Here is a 22,712-nt window from a genome sequence, read left to right on the forward strand (position 1 = left end):
GACGTCACAGGGGGAACCGGGCCACGCGAAGTGGCCCGCGGGGCTTGGGGGGTGGATGGGGGATGATGGGGGATGATGGGGGAGGGACGTCATTAGTGCCACTGGGACACGGCGCCCCCACCCCAACCCAGAGCCTCCCATTCACCCCACCCAACCCTCCCCCGCAGCGCTTCCCCTCGGCGCCTCTGGCAAACCACCCCCGTCGATGAGCGCTCGCGTAGAGGGCGCGCGAATCAACCCCCGGACTTCCTGCCCTCCTCCTCGCCCTCGCCCTCGCCCACGCCCACGAAACTCGTCCCCGCACGGCCCTTATTCTCGGGATTACTTACCCCCGTTACCACTACCCTTGCGATTTTTTCCCCACCCCCCTTACGAAGCCGTCGTTTCTTGCGCGTACGCTTGCCGGGTTGTTTTGAGGGAAAAAATTTTACACGCTGCGTTTTTTATTCAACACATTTACAGATGTACGTACGTAGTCGTTATCGCCTAGTTTTTTCTTTTTGGAATTCGCCACGCGTGCATCCGGTTAACTGTTACCTGTGCGGTATGGGTGTACTGATTTTTGATGCTCGAAGACATTGGTCGATCACGTTTTTTTACTTCATTCGAAAACGATACAAAATTAATACTCCTTGTTATTTTCAACTTTTCAACTCTTCAACACTTTGGCCTTCGTATATAACTTCGACGGAGGAGTTTTTATTCCGCGATATCACAGTCCGCTGCGTCCAGATCATACGAATTCAAGTGTAGCGTAATTGTTATTGTTAATATGATGTGTAAAAAATCGTTGAATCGCATTTTACAATACCTACGAAAACAAACGAGAAAAAAAAAAAAAAAAAAACAACAAAAAAGTAAAATGAGGGCAATCGGTCTTATTTCGTATATACAGGTGAGAAACGACGACTTCCCAAGTCGTCGTAACTGATTTGAGCAACTTCTTTTTACGAAATTTTATAATATTTCTTTCTGTTTTCAAGCGAGACGTAGATCAGGTCAAGGTTTGTGTGTCGTCGCGGCGGATAGATTTCCATGCACGTACAGATATGCGGACAATGAATGTGAGTAACGACTGTACGGTGACGTTACAGAGACGTACGTGGCGATTACGTACAAGTTAATGATTTCAATTAGTTCTGCATCGTTCACACACAGATTATGGTTACGGCTGTAATATATTAATGACGGACTCGGAAGTTGCACGCGATGTATGTTTTGCACATCTACGTTTCTTCGCGTATCACGTATACATTTATATTTGTATTTATATGTTTACGTGTCGCAGGTCTAGCTGTAAGCACGGTGTACTTTGTACGCGCTGAACCCGCAACGAACGATTGTAGAATAAAGCCGGATAACTCGGAGATTATCGCTTGGCAACAGACGCCGTGCGTTGAATCTTTCTACATGTACCGACGTATTTTCAACGCGAGTGTGTTACGTGCAGACGCGTGCATTTCCGCAACGGAAACCGCGAGACGATTAGAATCCTTTTTTTTACCAACATCCGGTTTGCACCTAGCCGCACGATGCTTGCGGAAACCGTAAATATCGATAGCAATAACAACCTGAATTTTTTTTAACGATAACGAAACAAAGTTTCAGCATTTTTCTTGTTTAGAATGTTCAGTGACGATTGGTGATGCGACTAATCGATCTGCGGGATGCGTAAGAGAGAGGGAGAGAGAGAGAGATAACGAGGAAAAACGGAAAGGAAAATCCCACGTCATCCTTTACGTAATTTTCTCCTATTGTCACAGAGGTACGAGCATCGAGGCAAAATACGGCGACACGTGAAACGGTTTATTAGTTCGTTATCGCCGACCAATAAAAACCGCAACGAACCATTTGCGCCCGGTGATAACATATCGCAAGACCGACTGACGAACGCCAGGCTTTTCGTACGCGCAAAGGCAATAATACCTATAACCAATGACGCGAGGGTAACGTCGAGCGATTTTTAATTTACCGTCACCTGACCGGTGTCTATTTTTATCGAGCTTTAACGCCGCGCGACAATGCCGCTGTGGCACAAGTACGACGATGATGCTGGACGGCGTTAAGAAAACTTTCGACAACTTTCTATAAATTATTTTCTCGCAATTGTTCGACCGTTAACACCTGCGGAACGAGCACCGGAAGCGTAGCCACTCCGCTCATGTTGCAGCCATAATTCAGCGGACTCTCTGCAGCAGCATAGCTGTTTGCATTTGCAATTATTATGATCGTTAAGAGGTCCATTAACGAAATGGGTGTGGCTGCGCAGCGCGCCTGTTAACTTTTTAAAACCCGAAGAGGCAGGTAACGCTTTAACAATTTCCGCAGATGTGGCTTGCGGTGAGAAAATGTGACCGTTTCGCAAATGCATTTTCGCGCAGGCTGCAAGCTCGGCACGAGGTTCGAAGAACGTTTCCTCAACGATCCAAGGGGTGAGAGTTAGTCGAGATTTTTCAAAAATCCATTTTTATATTTTACGTATACTCAAGTATAAATACATAGTAAGTTTCGCGTCGATCCGACAGATATTCTCCAAGTTATGCGCACATTTGCAAACCGTTTGAAAGTGCTTTTGAAACTTTGAACGGGTTTTTCTCAGATTTTTCTTAAACCCGAATGAAGTCGTTGAGATGACGGGCAAGCTTGTTTCTGGCACACATGAAGTTCGTATTCAAGTAAATCACAGTAGTGGAACATGAAGTTAACCCAGTTTCACACTTATTTGCCGGTGAAATTTTTAAACAATATTTTCAATGTCTCCCGCAAACTTGCCTCGATCATTAGACCCCGTCGGTGAGGGGGTGAGGGAGGAGGGGGGGGCGGGAGGGGGAAGACTCGGTGACCCGTAATAATTTCTGGTAGGGAGCCAATTTGGTTAGGGTGCAGTACGTGTGTCGGTAATATCCTGTGTAAGTTGGGATCGTTACGAAGCTCCATTCAGCGGATTTCAAGATTACGGCTTTTGAATACCGGCGAAGCTCGGCCTCGTTGAATTTCCGATCAACCCTCAACGAGCCGAGGTGCAAAGGTCAACCGTCCCAAGAAGCTCGTTTAGCCCATAATTCCGAAGCGTCGTACGATCTGTGCGAATTTTAACCGCGCGGAAAAGAAGCTGCGACCCTTTGGCAAGCTTGCGATGTATCGCGCGGAACCGGCGTCAGCTTTTGTACTTTTCTGCTAAAGTAGAAAACGGTGTCCCGTGTCTGGTGTCCGGTGAGCCGGCTCCGGTCGCGTCGGTATTGGTCCTCTGTTCCCGCAGACGGCACGCCCGCACCATCTGTCAGCTTTGCAAGCTCTCCTCCTCCGACGCGGGTATTAAGCAAAGCTCGCCTCGGCATGGCCGTTGAGGATTGATCGATAATATCGTATAATCGTTCCAAGACTGGAAAAAGCTCATCGTCGCTCGATTTACCCCGATAACAAACGAGCCGGAGAAATTTCCTCGCCGTTTCTAACGCGGCCGCTTGGCATCGTGACTGATACCTGACGACAAGATAAGAGAAGGGAATAATACCGAAGGTTGAGACCGGGTTGTGTGCACAGCCATCCGACGAGTGGCTGGTCACAGATGAAGGAAATACACGCAGCCCGCTGATTCCGGGAGCAATGACAGTCGCGTGTCGTGTTTACAACTTGAAAGCAAACTGTGAGCAATATATTTATCGCGCGATGTAATTGGACGGTAAAATTAATGGGTGTAGGTATTGGCTATACGTCGTCGACCAAAAGTGAGTCGCGTCGACGATGTTAAATATTTTTTGTGATAAGATAAGTATCTGAAAAAAATCAAGCACGATAAAAACGACGAGAAAATTAAATCTGAATAATAATAATGTTCAGAAGTTATGGACAAATTGTTCAACAAATTGTCAAAGGATGTTTTTTTTTTTTTGTTTTTTTTTTCTTTTTGTCATGTGAAATGCATTCGTTGATTTTTATGAATATTCGCATTCTTTCGAAAACGGAAATTTCAAAACAATGAGAAGCATCCGTAATGGGTCTACTTGGCGTGGCCGTCAGACGTGCCGCAAAAGTACGGATAAATCAATCGTCGAATTGGTCCAAATTGTCTCGTGAACGAGAGACTTAAAAAGCAGGATGCACGATGTGCTCATGTGAACGGTATATGGAATGGAGACTTTTACGACAGATATCGCGCTGCGGAGAGATCCGGGTATAGCGATTCATCGGCATCGTTGTACGCACTGATAAGTCATCTCTCGAATTTTCTAATCTCCGCGGAGTGTCGGAACGCTCACGCGAAGTGACGGGCATGAATGGCACGCCGTTTGTACGAGGAGGTTGCATGGTCACGAGGTCAGCGCGATACGGACAGGGGTCAGGGTTAAAACCGACTGATAAAAGCGCTCTGCTTGTGTGTTTTAACGCGTTACGGGGACTTTGAACTGGCTCTAATCGCGGGTCGCATCGCTGAACGAGCGATTCGATATGTCATCGAGTTCCTTTCCCGAATCGCTGATCAAACTCGGCGCAAAACTCCGAGTGGCTGAAGCTTTCCGTTGGGTCAGTATCGCCGGGTTGACCGTCTGGAAATCGGATCAGCGCCCACATTTTGCAATTCCTCACGCCGTTTCGGGTCTGGGAGAAAGATGAAGAGGGTAATCGAGGTGACATCAGGATCCGGAGCCAATAGCAGGTGGTTTTCTGTAATTGACGTATTTTTGGATTATTAAGAGATCACCTGACCGTCTGGGGATCAGCGTCGTCGAACAGACAGGCGAACAGACGGACGATTCAATGATTAACAAAGTCCTATCCGGTGGACTGATTCTTCGATCCATGGTGCCATTCGTCATGCGATACATTGTTATGTATACACATCGAGACACCTGATCGACACAGCTGCGACAACACGATCTGCACCGACAGAAATTGGAATTGATGAGTTTTTTTTCTTCTTTGCAAAGCTGATGATTTAGACTCGAAATTTTTTCAAATACGGATCGGAGTATCCGCTGATTTGAATCCAAATCCGAAAATAAATCCCTACGAATTGGTTCTCGTTCGTCGTATATGAGCCTACAGGGAGGATGCAGGAATATCAATTTCATAAAAGCGTTCGAAATGTGGTCCCAAGAAAGAGACGTAGAATTCAAATTTCTTGAAGATTTATTTTTTTCCGCTACCGAATAAATAATAATAATAACAATTCGGCACGAGACGTAAATAATTTTAAAACACTGTCGTCTGCGTGTAGAATCCCCATGGTTGTATACGTATACAGGCGTGTCATAACCAACGGTGAAATTAGTATCCGGTATTGTGAAGCGAGTGATTATCTGTTAAATGGGTAATTATTCTGTCAGACTGGGTATGGAATAATGAAGACCGGCGTATAATGAGTACCAAGTGTGTAAGCTAATGCCGCGACCTCTACCTAGGTCACAAAGGACAAGACGGACTCGGTTCTCCATATGAATAGTCCTCGTGGCAAACATGCACTCCGTTACGGAGGAGAAAAATGGAGGGAGAAAAGAGGCAACAACAACAAAAAGAAAAAATAAACAAATTTGAAAAAAAAAAGAAAATAGAAAATAACAACACAGAGGATGAGGAAAAAACGGGTTTCGACAAGTGTCATTATGTTTCCTCGCGCCAAGACCGCGCCGCGGATACAAAGCAGCAGAAGATTCTCGGCTGTTGAGTACTGTAACGATTACTGAAATTACAATAGTACCAGACTGAATGTATCGCATGTGGGTGATGACATATGTATCATCATATTTTTGTCGCCGAAGGCAAATACCGCGCGTATATGTATATATTAACCCAAATACCGGAGCGTGAGGCTTTGACACATCGGAACGCTTCACCTCATCAGAAAAATATCATACACTTTATACTGGAACGGCACGATTTCTCATTTGGAAACAATTGCGTCATGGCCGCGAAGTCGAGTCAACGATCATCCGATAACCGAAGAACTTTGGAAATCTAGAATATGAGTATTTGACATGTAATCCAGAAGTTCCGCGGGTAGAGGAAGATGAATAGATAGTGGAATCGATGCTGCAGAGAAAAAATAAAAGCTGCAAGCCTAACTGCACAGAGAGAGAGTGAATAATTCAGCTGACTCGTGAGTGCATTATAAGCAGTGGAACGAAACTCGGGTCAGTATCTTCTTCGGATGTAAAGGAGGTTTACGCCCCGCGGGGAGACGAGGAGAGACGGAAGAAGCACGAAAGTTAAGCTGCTTCCTGGGTTTCCGTTACGGTAGAACCCAGTGCTTTGTCTCCTTTGGGACTAGAGCACCATCATCCCCTTGTTGCACTCTCTGTTGATCTTCCGTTGGTCTCGGCACTTGAGGACACTCGTCTACCTTTCCATTTGCACGAACTAATTACGACCAACCCTTCGAGCCTGGTCGTCCGAATATCAGGGACTAAAGACTAACGACAAGGACGATTATCACAGTCCTTGATGATCCTCGATGACTCTTTCGACATGTCGAGATAGTTGCTTCGAGTCTTTGACGATGAACGAGTGTTCGGACATTGAAGTTATTCCCGGATGGAATATCGGCGGTTTGTCTGTTGCTTTGGTAAAGATCCAGTCAAACTCCAGTCCATTTTGCAAGCTTTAAAGCTTCGACGTTCCATCGTAATCAGTTCCTATCTCGACGTCCTTCTGTCACAATGGGTATGCGTTATCTTTACATTGCAGGTATGTAAATGGTCACAAAATTGATCGCGAGTAGAGTGCAAATATTTCTCGTGCAGCGAGATAAGTAGGTGTTTTAACCGTGGCAGCATGTTTGTGCGGTCTGACGCCTATTCGTGTATTGGCATAAATTTGCGGTAATTACCTAACCAGGCGATTTTGCACGGAGAGAGGAGCGTTCGGGGTCACACGAATAGTCGAAGAGTAAAGGATTTTCACTCGCATGTTCTTATTTTCTGGATCGTATACCTCCTTTCCTCGCGGCAGTGCAACTAACAAAAAGTGATCAGAAATGGCTCTCACATTTTAAGACCCCTCGATCTGCTTCACTTCGATATTCTCCCGATAAAAAAATTTCCCACTCGCGCAAGAGGCCGAAGTTGGTCTTCGAATCTTATTCTTCGCGACTCTAGTCCTCTTTTTGAAGGACGAACTTTGTCCATAAATATTAAATCCTAAAAAAAAAAAAAATAAAAAATGAATTTCGCTCGAACGATCGTTAGAAAATTTGGCAAAAATTTATTCGTTTACGCTAGATTCACGAGGATCGTTATTTCTGTTCTTCTCTTAACTCCCCGGAGAGAGGAAAAACCGAACTCATAATATGCTCTGCTTATTTGATGCTCAGCGAGCTTGCGTCGTACGTAGACACACGTACAGTTCGAACCAGTTTCCAAGACGCGCGACCAACGAGTCGAGAATCTAGGGTGAAATCAGCCAGTTTGTTTCAGCGCAGTTTCTCCCCGATCTCCGCCTCCCCCCTGCCAAGGGAAAGGTCAAAGGTTCTGGGATTTACGCCGCTGCTACATCTCGCCCTCCATGGCACAGTTCCCTTTTCCCGTTCTCCAGGCTGCTACTCGCAATGGGCAACGGTAGAGATTTTACGTGGGCTTAAAGTCCGGGGAAACGAATCGAAACGCAATAAAACTGTACAAGGTTGGAGGAGAAGATTTCTCTTGGAAAAAATATCGCGTACAATATATCTTTCCTCTTTTCTTAAACTACTTTCTTCAGCCAGTTTTCCGTTTCGCTCCGTTATTTTCGAGAATAATTAGCATCGATGATTTCGGAACCGCGCGGAAATCAGTTTCGACCTCAATTTGCAAATACCTTGTATCGATTACCGCCGCTTCAAGTCTCGTCGACGTCCCTCAGAGTCACGCCTGAGATTTCAAAGCATCGGGGTAACATTTCGGTTTTTTTCGATAAGCGCCTAAAAACCCAGAGTCGATCGGACGTCGAAATGGGTCAATAGATCAGCGTTTCGATCACCCTGCAGTCTGCGCAAACACGGTGTCGATGAATGAATGAATTACCTTCCATCCTTCACGCGCTTCTCTGCAATCAGGCACAAACATCCATTACGCTTGCCGCCGTTCGAGGGTAGAGAGAATTGATCGTGTCTGGAAATTTTTTCCTTTCTTCCCCGATTATCATCCAGTATACTCGCGCATTGTTGTTATCATATGTATAGAGATTACGAATACCGAGTTTGCACTAAGAGCATATTTTTTCTTGAAAAATATACTACACAGGCATTAGCTGTCACTCCGGGAAATAACATTCCTAACTACGGTGTTCCTTGTACCCTGTTTTTTGCCATCTCTTTTCGACAAACAAGCTCGCTGATCTCGAGCGATCCCGCAAGACGAATTCACCGCGGCGATGCCACGTCGCCTTTAATCTCCCTCACGCAAGCTCTCTGGGTCTCAGAATTCGCCCATGAAAATTGGCTCTTTTACGCGGCGGATGAAAAGTACGACGTAATATAGAAGCAACTGAGTGGAATTAAAGTGTTTGCTAATTCGGTGGCGGTGGAGAATATTGACGAGTACCAAAGCACAGTAATCGACGTGAGTAACTTGAGGAACGAACGCGTTCTGAAATACATTTTTCCTCGCCGAATGCCGCATTGGAAGTGAAAACGAGGCGAGCTCTTCTTATTTAAATAGAGGCGGTGGATCAAAGCAGGGCGAGTCTGCTCTCGATTTAATTATAAATTCAATCAAGGGCATTATTTCAGTCTAATTCCCTGGAACAATAGAACGGAAATCGTACAGAGAGGCACCCTCCAGATTCCGCGGAATTAGAGACGATTTTCTCTGCCGTTTCCCGAAACGCTAACTGGACGGGAAGTCGGGGGCCGATATTACGAAACGACGTTACAGGATTCACGTCGATAACTATCGGCTCAATATATTAAAAAGCTTTGTTGAAAATGTAAACAATAAATCCCTCAAACTCAAATTACTCAAACTGTTTTCATTTTCATAAAAAAAAAAAAAAAAAAACTCCCAAAGATTGATATGATTTTAGACCGTCCAAGCTGTACCCCCCAACTTGTACGTTCGAAATCATTGACGGAGGAATCTAAAAACCCGTGGTGTAAGATCGTCGCGTTGAATATCTTCGGGGAGTGAATTTCCGGCAGTGTGCAACGTGATTTGCGAGAAGAAAGGAGGCGAAGAGAGCGAGGAAGGGATAACCAGGTTCCTTGCTTATTTCAATTATCGGATAGCCGGCTGTTTGTCTTCAATTAAAAATCACGCCTCCGCGTCGGGACAATCCGAAGGCAATCTCCCAACTATAAGCTGGTTACGGTGATCGGTAAGGATTTTCAAGGATCTAATTACCGCGAGTGGCTTCCGGTTGGACGGGACAATTACCTAATTTGATTGTTGAATTCTTGACTTCCACAAGTTTGCATTAGCATCTTGATATCAAGCGTCTCTGTGGTATATCCGCCTGTGAATAATAAGCCCGTACACGCAGTCATCCAGCCGCTGTAACACGCCGTTGAGTTTAGGCACTTCAAGGCTTGTTTGTTCAACTCTCAAGGGAAAGCTGTCAAAGTAAGTGCGGGTGGAACGAAAATACGAAGTTAGAGAAGTGGCGTCCGCCTCCGAGTCTCCACCGCGGTGCAGGATGATAATTAGCTAATTTGCACGCGGTGCGGTCCCAGCATTCACTGCACTAATTCGGTTCAGTAATTCACTCGCAATTTCCGCACCTCTGGTTTTCTTCTCCTCCTCGTGCCTGCATCACCCGTTATAAGCACCGTTCGCGATTACATCCACCAACGGCTGTCTTCAGGCTACCGGGAGTGAAAAATTCACAGGTTTGCAAGTACGAAGCTCGACTGTTACGAGGGTGATTAATCACTCGGCTTGAAGGGTGACAGAGGGACGTAATAAACGGTGGATAAACAAGTTTTGAAAATAAAATTTAAGGGTGCGTGGACGTGGAGCGATCGTTGGAAAAAAATTCTCGCGTTTGTATTTATAATGTGCCTAAATACTATCCGCACAATCTTTATACACACGCAGAGACATTCGTCAAGGTCGCCGCGTGTCTATGAGACAAAACGACGTAGAAGGACGTAGGAGCAATTTAGACCCACCCATTTATTAGCTTTTTTTCTCTCACTCTCTCTCGCCTTACCTCTCCGACTTATTGTTAAAGATAAGGCGCTAATTATCAGGCTGAGTAAAATAAACGGGCTCACGTACCGATGACATATCGCGCAGTGAGACTCGTCCAAAAAACCCTCAATCTTCGGCCGAGGTAAAATGAGAATAAGCCGTAGAGAAGAAAAGAAACAATAAATTGCATGTAACGAACACGCCAAATTGTGAAACAAAATTTTGAGTTTAGACCTCTACTGCTTCTACGTATAATTTAGTGTCAATCTCACAACTACTCATTAATATGATCAGTCTGAAACTACTCGACGTCGACGTAAAACCGTCTGATGTCGATCCAAAACTATCCTGATACTTTCGAATCGACGAAAGAATTGTGTTTCTGCAGAGCCTAAACTGTCGAATCAAAATGGGAGATTTTTTCAAGTGCACAAGATAAGGCTACAGGGTTAAAACAACGCGGTGCGAGAAGCGGCGATAAAAACAACACCGTCAATGCGGCCGACCAGGCGCTTATCCGTTTTATGAATACCAAGCTAACGTACATGTCGTGAATTTTGGCCCATATACCGGAGCGGAATGGTGAGCGCGTCTGGTGCAGGATGTGAGTTGAAACAGTCAACCCCCGCGGTCCATTCGGTCTTATTTCCTCCCCCGAATCCCGGGGGCGAAGGGGGGTCCCCGTTCCCCACCAAATTCCGAGATAGTCGCCAATGACGCCACGGAACCTGTGACGCCTCAGAGACGCGTCTGCGCACCAAGCCACTGGGTTAATGGGTTACGCTATCGATCAGCGCCCGCCACCGCCGCCCCTGACGTCTGCGAGGGTGGCCACCACCCCCCAGAATTTCCCCTTTTTCTCTTCCACTCCCGACTCCCGCACTCAATCACTGACACTTTCAGAATTTCCATACGCTCTTTCCCTCCTTCAGGGCCGCCACTGCACTGTCACAACGAACGTCGATCGTGTAGTGCATGTAATACTAAGGTGGTCCTTGTCAAGGGTGTTGACGAATTTTTGACGTTCCACTCCCCGAATCAATTTCCAATAATCAAAAGACGATTGCCTGATTTTTTCAGATTTTTACCTAGCGGTAAAAATTCGTCAACACCTCCGGTAGGGACCACCCTGATGTAACACAAACTGCGTATCGATTTACAACCGCTTTTGTTACGCCGTCTTCCTGCCATCGTGAGATCGCTTCATTCTGCGAGGCGGTCAAGGAACAACAGGCAGCATTTCGACGAGGGTTGCTTTCTTGTTTACCTTCTGGTGGCTTCTATACAGTGGTCCGCATCATGGTCGGGTGACCGTAATTCTCGTACTCCGTGGTTAATTGAATACCCACTCGAGTGGTGGAAGGTACCGCTGTTCTGGCATGTAGTAGGCGTATGGATTTGAGTTATGTAACGGAAACAACACTCGACTGCCGCTGCCACAGCTGATGGTGATGATGCTGCTCTGCCAAACGGGATATTATTATTACCTTAGCCTGCTGCATGGCAGGCGCTCGAGAATTCTTGGCTACGTCAAATGTTGTTGCCATTATTATACCAGCCGAATTCGCGGGCTCGGTTTGTTGGCTACTTTCGCGAAACGGTTCATCGGAGTAGCGGACACTCGGTGTTAGCTAACAAGCTCGATCATCCTCTCATAGTTTGGAACGCTTGTACTCGGTCACAATCCCGAGCAGATCGTCTCTCCGTGGCGTATTGCTGTGACCTTGAGAAATCGACGCTCTCGACACGTCTACCATTACATACCGTTGTGGGAAGAGGACGGTTTTCGGAAAGAAACGGCAGCCCCCGAAATACGACGTTCGTCTATGAATAGCGTCGGACGAGACGTTAGCTTGCGATCGCAGCATACTCGTGACGCCTGACGTACGGAGTGTACCGTGATTGGAAGAAGGTCAGGGGTCAGTGACACTGGCAAAAGTTTCAATGTCTCTCTTCTCCGTTCCACGGACACAATTTAGTTTCGTTAAACCCACTTAGAGGTAAATGCGGAGACGATTTGTTCAGCGGTCCGAACACTAGTCGCTACAAGGCTAGGCTAGACCGCGAGTATCAGATTTGGTCCGTCGGGCAGATGCGTGACTCGCCGAGTTCCATCGTCGTTTCAGCAATTGCTCGGAACGTCTTCGTGCGTCGGAACATGCTCGCAATTTGCAGGTGCAATTTGATTTTCCTCGATTTTCCTCGGCCAATTTGAAGCGAGCCAGCTTATGGTCTGGAACTCGAACCGTCGATCGAGTTCGTAACGATAATCGTAAATGCGTGCATTATGCAAAGCCGGACCCTCGAGTTTCTCGTTCCAAGTCGTTGAGAAGTACCGTGAGCATTAATGTTTTATATAGACCAGAATAATAAAGCGAGACCGGTATCCACTTGCTCCCCGTTTACTTCACCGGTCTGAACGGTCGGCACTCGGCTCCGAAATAACGGATGTAGAATTAAAGTGCAGCCGGTTTCCGATGATCGGTACCGACTGTTCCGGCAGGTCATTTAACCGTCGGGTCGCTTGAATCGCACTGATCATCGTTGTTTTACATCAGGCGTCATTTATCCCGATTGCCAATCCGTTAAATTGATTATTCTCCTGAGTGAAAATTTCTCCTCCGACAAGTTTAGCGTACAATAAAGGAAAGTTCGCTCGAAACCAAGACCCGCTTCAAAGAGCAACGGAGAATTGTACGGGTTCGAGGTAGGTACCGTTTCTTCACACTCCACGCTCAACCTCCTCATAATTATGACATTCGTGAACAACCAACACGGGGCAATGCCTTACCCGGGATAAAAGCTACTCGCCCACAGTCTCTTTTCACTTCTACAGTTTGTCGTTGTCGCGTCGATTGTTAAACAAGTTGACCAACTCCAACCACACTTAACGACGAAACCAAGAGCTGTGCCAATGGATGTCAAAGTAATCGATCATCATGGTTTCGAATACTCGGAAATCTGAATCCAATAGCAATTGGCAGAATTGTTTCAAAGGCATTGGAAGTATAGTTTGGTATAAGAAACGGATCACGCTTTTCCTCAAGATTGATGTTACCCGATTTTCATGATTCCGGTAAACACCTCCTACCACCATTCGCCTGTATCGTTTTTCACGCAGTTTTTTTCCTCTCATTTGAGATGAAGAACGTCATTACCCACCGCGAGTGATTCTCTAGGTTCGTGCATTTTACATCAGTATGCGGTGAACGTCGTTCGAGAAGTTGTGCAACCGTCTTGCCGTTTTCGATGCTATGCGATATTCGACGACGTCGCGAAGTCTTCTTTTCTGCCCAATGTCATTCAGCGTCGCGATGCGTTAGCGGGTAAATTGCGCAAGCGGTGCAACCTTCCTTTCCGGGAACGGTAACGAGGACGTTGCACAATAAGGTATAAACAGGTTAAACCATGTCATACATACGCGCTGCAAATCCAGCCGCCTAAACGAAGCGAACTTTGGTTTTGCGGACTCCGCACGCAGCGATTCGCGGCTTCCGCATAATAGGCGGAATTCGCTTCCGCCGTTGGCTTCCGGAATCCGCAACGGCTTGCGCAACCCCGTTAAAATTCCGCCGCTCTCATCCTTCCTCCGTGTGATATTGCAAAGTTAACACCGCGCGTATCGAATTTGCAAAATCGGGAATTCTCCATGCAGGGGGGAATTACACCGCATTGAAAAGCGCGTCCATCGGGCGTGCCGACGCAATGTTTACACTCTCGTTAATTGCGCAACGGCTCTGGCACAACCAGGCAGAAGGCTACGCGTGCTCTGCGCACGTGCTCGATTATTCTCTACGCGTGTTTTATACGCTTTTCATATTTTAAACGCCCCAACTCTTGTCTCCAGCGAGTTTTACCTCAAGTTCATTCTCGCGTGGTTCACCCATACACTGCAGTCTACGACGTAATCGAGCCAGTTTCGCTGTAATAAAACCTTTACACAGTATCGTGTTACCGGATTTTTCCCTCACGGCTGGCGCCGCGATTGAAATTCGCGTCTAGGAGGATTAAGGAAAGTCTCTGAAATTAGAGGAGATTCGTATCGCTTTGATTGCTCAGCGATATCTAGATCTCTATCACACAAGTTTTTCACTTTGACGGAAGGCCTGATATGCTCTTGAGACTGTCACAGAAGTATGATGGAGTATGTTTAAAAATTCGGGATATCGGGTATTAGCCCAGTGAATTTTTTTTAAACCAGGTTTTGAGATCATATACAATAAATCGACGGACCGTGAAAGTTGATTACCGTTTCGACACCTCAATCATGGACTGATTGTGAGAGGCTGTCGATCAACGCGAACAACGTCGATTCGTCTAGAGTCTAGACAATGTGTGCAAAGTATCGTTAAACCGTGAATCGCGAACCAGGAAGGAGAATCTAATCAATCGCTTTCCGCATGTCCTCTAACGATTCGAGTTCGTTTAATGGCCTAATCATTATATTGAACATCGCGGAATGAATTGGGTCATAAATTTGCGTTATGATTCAATCGACAGAGCTTCAGGCGCTTGTTCGATACTTGTGAAACATTTTCACCACCAGTGAAATCGACGTTGCGACGAATACAACCGTATTATACATTTATAACACCGCGGCGGTAAACGTGCATCAATTTAAGGCAAGCCAACGATCGAAACGAAAGCGTATACCCAATAGAGTGCAACATTTTAATTTCGTGCACTGCAATAATCGAATGTAATTAACGTAATCCGTCGACCGTAGATCGGAAAGTTGGTATTGTGTCCAACAGAGAGATCAATCCGATGACCAGAGCTGCGTGATCAGTCAGACTAGTCTTCTCACTCATTTTTCGCTATCGAAACATACCGAAACATATTGGGATTTGGCCCCGCTATAGGTCCAAGCTTTTTGGACACTGGATGACCTTAAAAACTGTGGATGTGAAAGACAATTGAGTACCTAGTGTAAGGATCGTAAAAGGAAAACCAGCACGAAGAGAAGGATGAAGAGAAAGAAATGCGTGAGCAGGCATTTGGCGTTTGGATCAATGCGAGAGTAGATTTGATGGACACGCAGAGTGCGAACCTAGCCTAGGCAAGAGTGGTGGGGATGGTCGAAACTAGGTGCTAATTGCACAATTATCGGCGGCATCGCGTCGAGAGGAGAACCATAGCCATTCCGCATCCCGGGGCAATTATCTATTGGACATTCGGAAGGTTAGAGGGTCATTTCAATCACGGGTGAAAATAATCGAAATCAATGCTTGGCTGATTTCGCATGGCGAATCAGAACGCGCGCAAAGAATGTCACGGGTCTGGAAGCGGAGGTGGCGATTTGTTACGTAACAACGGCGGTAACTTACACCGAGAGTCGCATAGGCGTTGTAGTATCAGCTTTCACGCGACACGAGCGAAACCGAAGTTCGATTTTTCTTACAGAGAAAAAGTAATAAAAGAGGAGAAACAGAGAATCAGAAGAAAGGAGGGAAAAAAGTTCCGACGACCGTGACTTCATCGACAGTCTGCCGTGAGTCTGATTGGCTAGACACAGAGTGTACAATATTACACTTCGCAGCCGTTTCAAAGGACAACTTTCTATCCGTACTTTATACACTGAGACGGAGAACTCTTAGAGAGATCAATCTTAGACCGTCTATAACCATGTCGGAGTGACATTCTTCAACGATTACGTTTCGCCCGATTATCGAACCATCGGTTTTTATACTAGTATATAGATATCAATTAAGCTAAGAAAGGCAAACGAATACGAATACCCACCAATGACGGTTACGAGCTGCAGCCGAAGAACGAGACCAAGCTGTCAATTACCGTTTATATTCTAATCGAATGAATAAATGAAGGTGTTTGTTTATACGCCGAGGCACGACGGCCGTGCAAAAGTGTTCCATAGACTTGGTCAATGGTTGATCCATTTTCACGAAAGAATAATCGAGTCCATGCTAGTAGTACACGTGTTTCAAAACACTTCGGAGTTTGGAACTCGATGTAATATTGGAAGCTCACGTAGCCATGGTTCCGGAAGATGGCGAGTCTCTTATCGGAGTCCAAGTATGTAGAATTGGAATGATCGAACGTGCCAGTTTACCGTTTCTAGTCTGTTCTGGTGATACGGCCGTAGTCCAAAATAATAGAAAAGTTCGTTTTACAATACGGTCGGCAGTTAATTGCAGTCAAGGTGTAACGCGACTACTGTCTCCACACAACGCAGCGTGTGGAATAAGAAGAATTATTCGTCGTGTCCGTGTAACCTCAATTTTGGTATTTGCGCAGACGAACAAAACGCGCTTGGATATGGATATCGGGCTCAGTCCTGGGTGTAATACAGTCCGCATAGCCTCCAGCCTTCGCGGAGTCTCACTTCTGCGCGTAAAGCAGAATTGGAGGCTGGGGCGTGGAGCACATAAACGACGACAGTACGTACGTATTGCCTTTGATCGGCTCGAGTGGGTCAAGGCTTGATTTGTCCCCGTGGCCTGGATGCAGCGTACGCTGTAAGATATAGTTGGCTGCTCGATTGTCGGACCGCTTCGGGAGAGAATGACGAGAATTAGATGAAAAGGAAACGCGATAATCAATCGGCTATCCGCTTTGCGAACAATCATCAAAGGTTCGGCAACGGTTCGGTGGAAATTCGCAAATGGCAAGATAGTCGTACGTTGATTCGATTTGTACCATAGTCTTCGTCATAATCATCGAATGCCGATGTAGATGACGAGTCCCTTAGATTGATTTTGACACATTCAAGGCTATCGATGACGTCTGCTTCTCGTGTTAAACGAGTTCCAGCAAATTACACCGGACAGCCTCGAGTGTATTGGAATCATTCTAATTGTAACCAAATAGGTATGATTTTAGACCGTTCAAGCTGTACCCCCCCCCCCCCCCCCCCTCTCTTTAAGCGGGTGCTTCGGTGTACGCCAAAGGCGGACTGAGCGAATGAGCATGAATTCGGGTGGAAAGCATGCACTGCCGTATCTATAAGCCACCTAGCCCCGTATCTACGTTGGATAAAAATATACGGCGGAATTCAATTTGCGATAGAAACGCGGTAGTTGGTGCGTTTCTTGTACCCGAGAGAGGAGCGTACATGTGGGAAAGGCTGAGAGCCAGGTTGGCGTACTCGAAGAGAGTCGCCTTGCAATTTATAAGGGATATAGAAAACGGAGAACGCGGAGCTGTAGCTAGAAAATACAGCGTCGTATATACATATACTTACAGAGCGGAAAGGTGGAAGTCAAGAGGAAATATTACTCGTCCTTCAACCAGACGACGGTGACTTCCACTTTCCTGGAATGAAACGGTCCCGCAGCTCCTACGAAAGATACGCTCGAAAGTAGAAAAGTGTACGAACAACCAGCCGCTTTTTATAAACGAAGACAATAATCCACAGGTTTTAAAGACGCGCGAGTTTTCAAGCTGAAAACTCGAGCGATATCGTCTCTGTATAAAAACACACAACGAACAATTTGACTTGTGCGTTTAAAAAATACGGTCTATTTACCCTCGAAACGACGATCAGTCAGGCTGAAATTGCGCCGGTTGAACAATTTGGCACAGTTGACGAATGTTTGCGCCTTCTTATAAGCCCGTGAATAATCCTCGCGTAAGGTGTTTGGAGTAATTTGACGCGCGTCAAAGTTGGCCAGCTGTGATTAATGGTACAAAATGCCTCACGTCCTACCCGTAACGACAAATCCGGATCCGGATTGGCCGCGACAGGAAGAAAGCTTCGTTCTTCTCGGCGGCTCGTTCCATTTTTCAAAGAAAAAATTATGAAAAAAAATTAAGGGACGGAAGGTCCGCGAAATTAAAGCGGAATTTGAGTACCAGCATCGTCACGGACTCACGTGCAAAGGGCGAAACTTTGATGCTTATCAGACGGTGTGCGAGAACCGAGGCACAACCAGCGCTTGGCTGGGCATTAATTATTCATTAATTAACTCACTCGGTTATTTATTATTCCTGTCCAAAGCGTGCTCGTGTATATATTTACTTCTGTTTATATGTATAAGTATACGCGTGAGAGCCGGCGACATTTCCCAGTTAACATAACGAAGAATTAGTCGCCCAGACTTGGTGCTGCTCGTATCTCACGGCTCGGGTAAACTTTCTGTCCTGGTTACACCGACGTTCCAACCAACCAACCAACCTCCTCCTCTCTTCTCTTCCTCTTCTTCTTCGGTCACAAATATTGACTCGCACTTCGTCGTTTTCGTCTTACGTGCTAACCGCCGCCCCCAGAAACTCGTCCAGCAAATCTTGTCTCTCTGCGTCGCTGTCTCCAACTTAGGACCGAGTTCACCCTCTTATTTTTCCTCTTTCCAATCGATCAGCTCTCTCTCTCTCTCTCTCTCTCTCTCTCTCTCTCTCTAATAAAACCTTATTTCTCTATACATGGTGTATTACAAAAGGATCTCCCCCTGAGGTCAAGGTTTTTATTTTATTTCTTCTCGATAACGAATATTTTTTCATGGAGCTTGTAGCTGGACAGACCACGAATAAAACTGATTTACATACAGCGCGTGAAACAATCCTGGGCATTATTTGCACACATTAATGTAACGGCACGAAGTAATTTATACAACCTGTCCATGTACGCATGAGGGCATGGGATTATAACATTTTGTCGAAATTGCAGGAGCAGCAGCAGCAGCAGTGCGCATTGTACTGTGAAAAGAATTCCATCGGGTCAGTGTTACAAACGAGGCAAAAGTTCTTAGCGCCAAGCACGGACTATCGCCAGGCAATCAAAGATGGCTGGTCCTGCGTCGAACAGAAGCCGTGATTAAAGTAGCGAAAAGAATGGAGAGAGGGAGGAAAAAAAAAAACTGAGCAAAATTGAATCGGAAAGCGTTTTACGTAATAAAAATGGTCTCGTGTTCTTTACGAGTACCTACCTTCGATTGCCTGTAATTACGTCATCGGCGTGGGTTGTCGGTGGATGAAAATAGACGCAAGGTTTAGCCACATAAATGTACTTACAGGCTTTGCATGGGTACGTAACGGGCTTCTACGACATATAATGTATCAACGAAATGTTCCCGCGTGCCTGAGCCTGTGGGATAGTTAGGTACCTACAGGGTTTCTGGCACCGATTCAAACAGGTCAGCCTCTCGCGGCTTCTTCTGGTTAATTAATAACAGGCACGGAAAAGTGCCCGTTAAAAAAATGTCTTGGTTTCAACGTTTTTTTCAACGTCCCAGGCACAAGGTGAGCTCAAAGATTCGTACGTCTGAGCTACCTTGACGAATGAATAGGTTGTACCGTAATATTATGTGCTGCATGGCGAAACAGCAGCCAAGTTCAACATTCTCGTATTTCTTTGTCGTTTCTACAATACGCCCGCCTGCCCCTCCACCCGCCAAATTACCGTCGCGCTCCGTTCAGTAAATCATATCGTTGCCAGATTCAAGTGGAGCACCGATCGTTATCAGGAGCTGAGTGATCGAGGTAACGAGGCCATGTGTGCAAGTAAGCGTCTGGTGGAAAGAAGGGTTATAATTTCAGTCTCGCAATCAATTGCGCCGGGTAAATACGCCGCATTACAAAAGCCGGGGAAATGTTTCAGCTGTAGGAGATAACGCGTGCGATTCTCCAAGCCGAGTCGAACAAACGAGCAAAGTTATCGTTGCATGGTAATTGTCGCTGTACTTATCTACTATCTAAGCTGTAATCCAACAAGTCATTTCGCGGAATACTTCAATTTTCTCTGCATTTTTCATCCTCGATTCAAGTATCATCTCTGATTTTGATACGGTTCAAAACCCATTCACCGTCAAACGATTAAGAATTTGGACCAGGTTAGCTTCCATTTCTACACGATTTCTCGTAGTACCGAACAGCGTTCGTTCAATAACCTGCCAGAAATCAATACATCGAATTACATTGAGAGAGGTGCAGCCAGGTGTTTGTCCGGAAGACGTTCGTCGAGGAGGATCGATCGCGGATTTAATACCAGCGAGAAACTTAAGAACCGCACATACATGCGAGGTTTTCTGCGATGCGGACGCCTAACGCGTCAGGTGTTCGCAACGTGAGTAGGTGTATAAAGTGACGTACAAGAACGTCGACGATAAGAACTGAGTCGTATAATTCTCGAGTGTAACGAGGCGTAATCAGTTGGATATTTTTTAAGGCGACATCGGTGTAGGCACAGACAATGTGGTCTGACAAGTGTGACGAGACTCGGGAGGACCGAGGAGGTGCAGGAAGGTTGAGAGGAATCAGGTATTCGAGCGTTGCGTAATCCGCCTGCCACGCGTACCGTGAAACTCGTTCTCCGGAACACATAAGTAAAAAAGTAAAAAAACAATGAACAAAAGCGTAAAATATCGTTCAAACTGTTCATTGGGGGAGACATTTTGTCTCTCGACGTTAAACGTCGTCTCTTGTACTTCTTCTCCGGGGTCGGACTATTGGCGAACAATCCGTTCTCTGTTGATTCGATGAAACGTTGGACGATTGTTGAAAAGCAGTGGAACCGATGATCGTCGTTCGCGTCGAATGCGCGGGTGATTTTTCATCCGAATTTCAGACGTCTGCGGAGCGAGTTTGGTACGAAGAATACAAAGCCTGGGTTGTTGTTCGAACCGATGACGTTTTCGCACAGCGATGATAAATCCGCGCTCGTGTTGAAGAATAATCACTCAAGTGCGGTGGCAACGCGTACGGCGTACCAAAATCCCGTCCTCCAGGTTTTCTCCGAATTGAATTAACATACCAAAGTGCGCACTTCGTCGACTACGACAACAAAATAGCGATTAGTTATACGCGGTCTTGACGGTCACTGTAAAAACGTCAAATTTTCTCGAAGATATTGATTCGTCCGAAGTCAGGCGTGTAACGTCGATTACGCTTCGTGTCCAGTGAAAGACATTGGCGAGAATCGACGTCCATCCGTCTGCAAAGGCTGCGGATTCCTGAAATTACTTTTTGGTTCGCAGTTGAACGCCAAGATTGTTTTGAATTATACATTGTGGGAAAGTCCCGTCGACGAATGAACAATAAATAAAAGATTCCATGATCGTAGTAATGTCCATAACGTACACATACGTATCATTTGTCTCTTTTTTAATCAGCGAGAAGTAACGGCGCATATAGCTACACAGTGCAGGCGCAAATTGGAAATGGGAGAAAACCGCATTCGGGATTTAATCGAGGTGTTGGCGTCGACTGAGAGGCACTCCATCACTCAAGATAATCGTCGCGGGTTGAACGGAGGCAAAGAGTGAGTGAGAGAGAAGAAAGAGAGGGAGAGAGGAGAGAGGGCCGAGTCTTAAATCGGAAATGAAACCTTGAACATTCCCGTCAGCCAGTCAATCTCAGCAGCGAGGCAGTTCTCTCGGTGATAATTTACGTGTATCGATTACGCCAATAATAATCTATATTAATGAGCTAGATAAAATGATCGAACGATTCTCAGCCGAGATTCGAAATCCTAGGCTAACAATTACCAAGTTCTCTCAAGGTGCACGTGTCTCGAGATTCTCGGCACCACGCCGTAAATCGATGGGCAATTTCGAGGATAAGTAGCGGGCAATTCGGAATGTCGATTTATTTTCCCCTAGCAAGTATGTGCAGCAGTACCAGCTGTAATGTGTCGATGTCTTCGTCATGATCTTCGGTAACGAAAATCATTGCAAGGGACCCTGCAGAATCTTGATGGAGATTTGCTGGATTTTTGATATGTTATAGTACATATCCTTCCGATCGGAAGGGGGGGTGAATGAATTTTTTTTATGTCTGTGGGTTACGCCATTTTTACGAATTAGAAAGCTTCAAGGGGGACCTGAAATAAAATTTATCACTCAAAAACTGCATAGCCGATTCGGAGAGTCTCGTTCTTCACGCGTAATCTGATGTTGCACCTTTTTTCGGTAAACCAGCGAGTTCATGGATGGAATCGATGCATCGATGGAATCAATCACAGCTTCCTGCCTATCTCCGAGAATTGACCGTGCAGTTTTTTTTTGAGCGATTTGTTTGACTTCAAGTCCCCTCGAAGCTTTATAATCCATGCAAATCACGAAATCCATAGATATCAAAAAATGTGGACTCCTTTCCTCCGAAGCCTGTATCTCGGAAACTACTGATTTTTGGTTGTGTCCATGAGAGCTTTCGATCGGGAGCATATTAACTATAACGTATTGAAAATCCAGCCAATTCGACCAGGAGCCAATTTTCGTAATGATTCTGCGGGGTCCTTACTCAGCTGTCTATTCAGAGTGCTGATATAGATAAAAATTGGAAAAATTTCACTGTCGTTTTAGATACCATCGAAGCGTTTCACTCGTTGGCATGAAAAACAATTCATTTCTAACCCAAAATGAGGTGTACTCGTGATTCGATGTCTTCTGCACGAATCATACCACAGCGGTTTCGTTACACGGATATTTTCTCTCACGAATAACACCGAAACGTGCCAACTAATTCGGCTGTTACGCGTTGATCGGTTTGTTGAAACGTTCGATTAGCGACGGCTCGATATAACGTTAGCCTCGTGCAAAAGGTGTAGAGAGTAAACTTGCCAGGCGGCGGAATTATATTCTACGCAGTCGATCGGGCGAAGTGCCGAGCATCTGGAAAGCAGTCGCTCTTCGTCGCACCGGGTCAATGATGTAGCCA

At 45.8% G+C, this 22,712-nt stretch overlaps 1 protein-coding gene across 2 annotated transcripts in view; it reads right to left on the reverse strand.

Moving 5' to 3' along the window:
* Positions 1-22,712, reverse strand: part of LOC107225437 (protein Tob1) — a 120,655-nt gene that overhangs the window by 53,282 nt on the left and 44,661 nt on the right. Inside the window, exon 1 of one of the 2 annotated variants that reach the window (XM_046741320.1) lies at positions 10,649-10,667. The exons of the other annotated variant lie outside the window; for it this stretch is intronic. The gene's annotated coding sequence lies outside the window, so the exon portion shown is untranslated. Of the gene's footprint in view, positions 1-10,648; positions 10,668-22,712 lie in introns of those variants that run through there. 2 annotated transcript variants of the gene reach the window in all.

Source organism: Neodiprion lecontei, chromosome 5 (genome assembly GCF_021901455.1).
Source record: "Neodiprion lecontei isolate iyNeoLeco1 chromosome 5, iyNeoLeco1.1, whole genome shotgun sequence".
Lineage (NCBI taxonomy): Eukaryota > Metazoa > Arthropoda > Insecta > Hymenoptera > Diprionidae > Neodiprion > Neodiprion lecontei.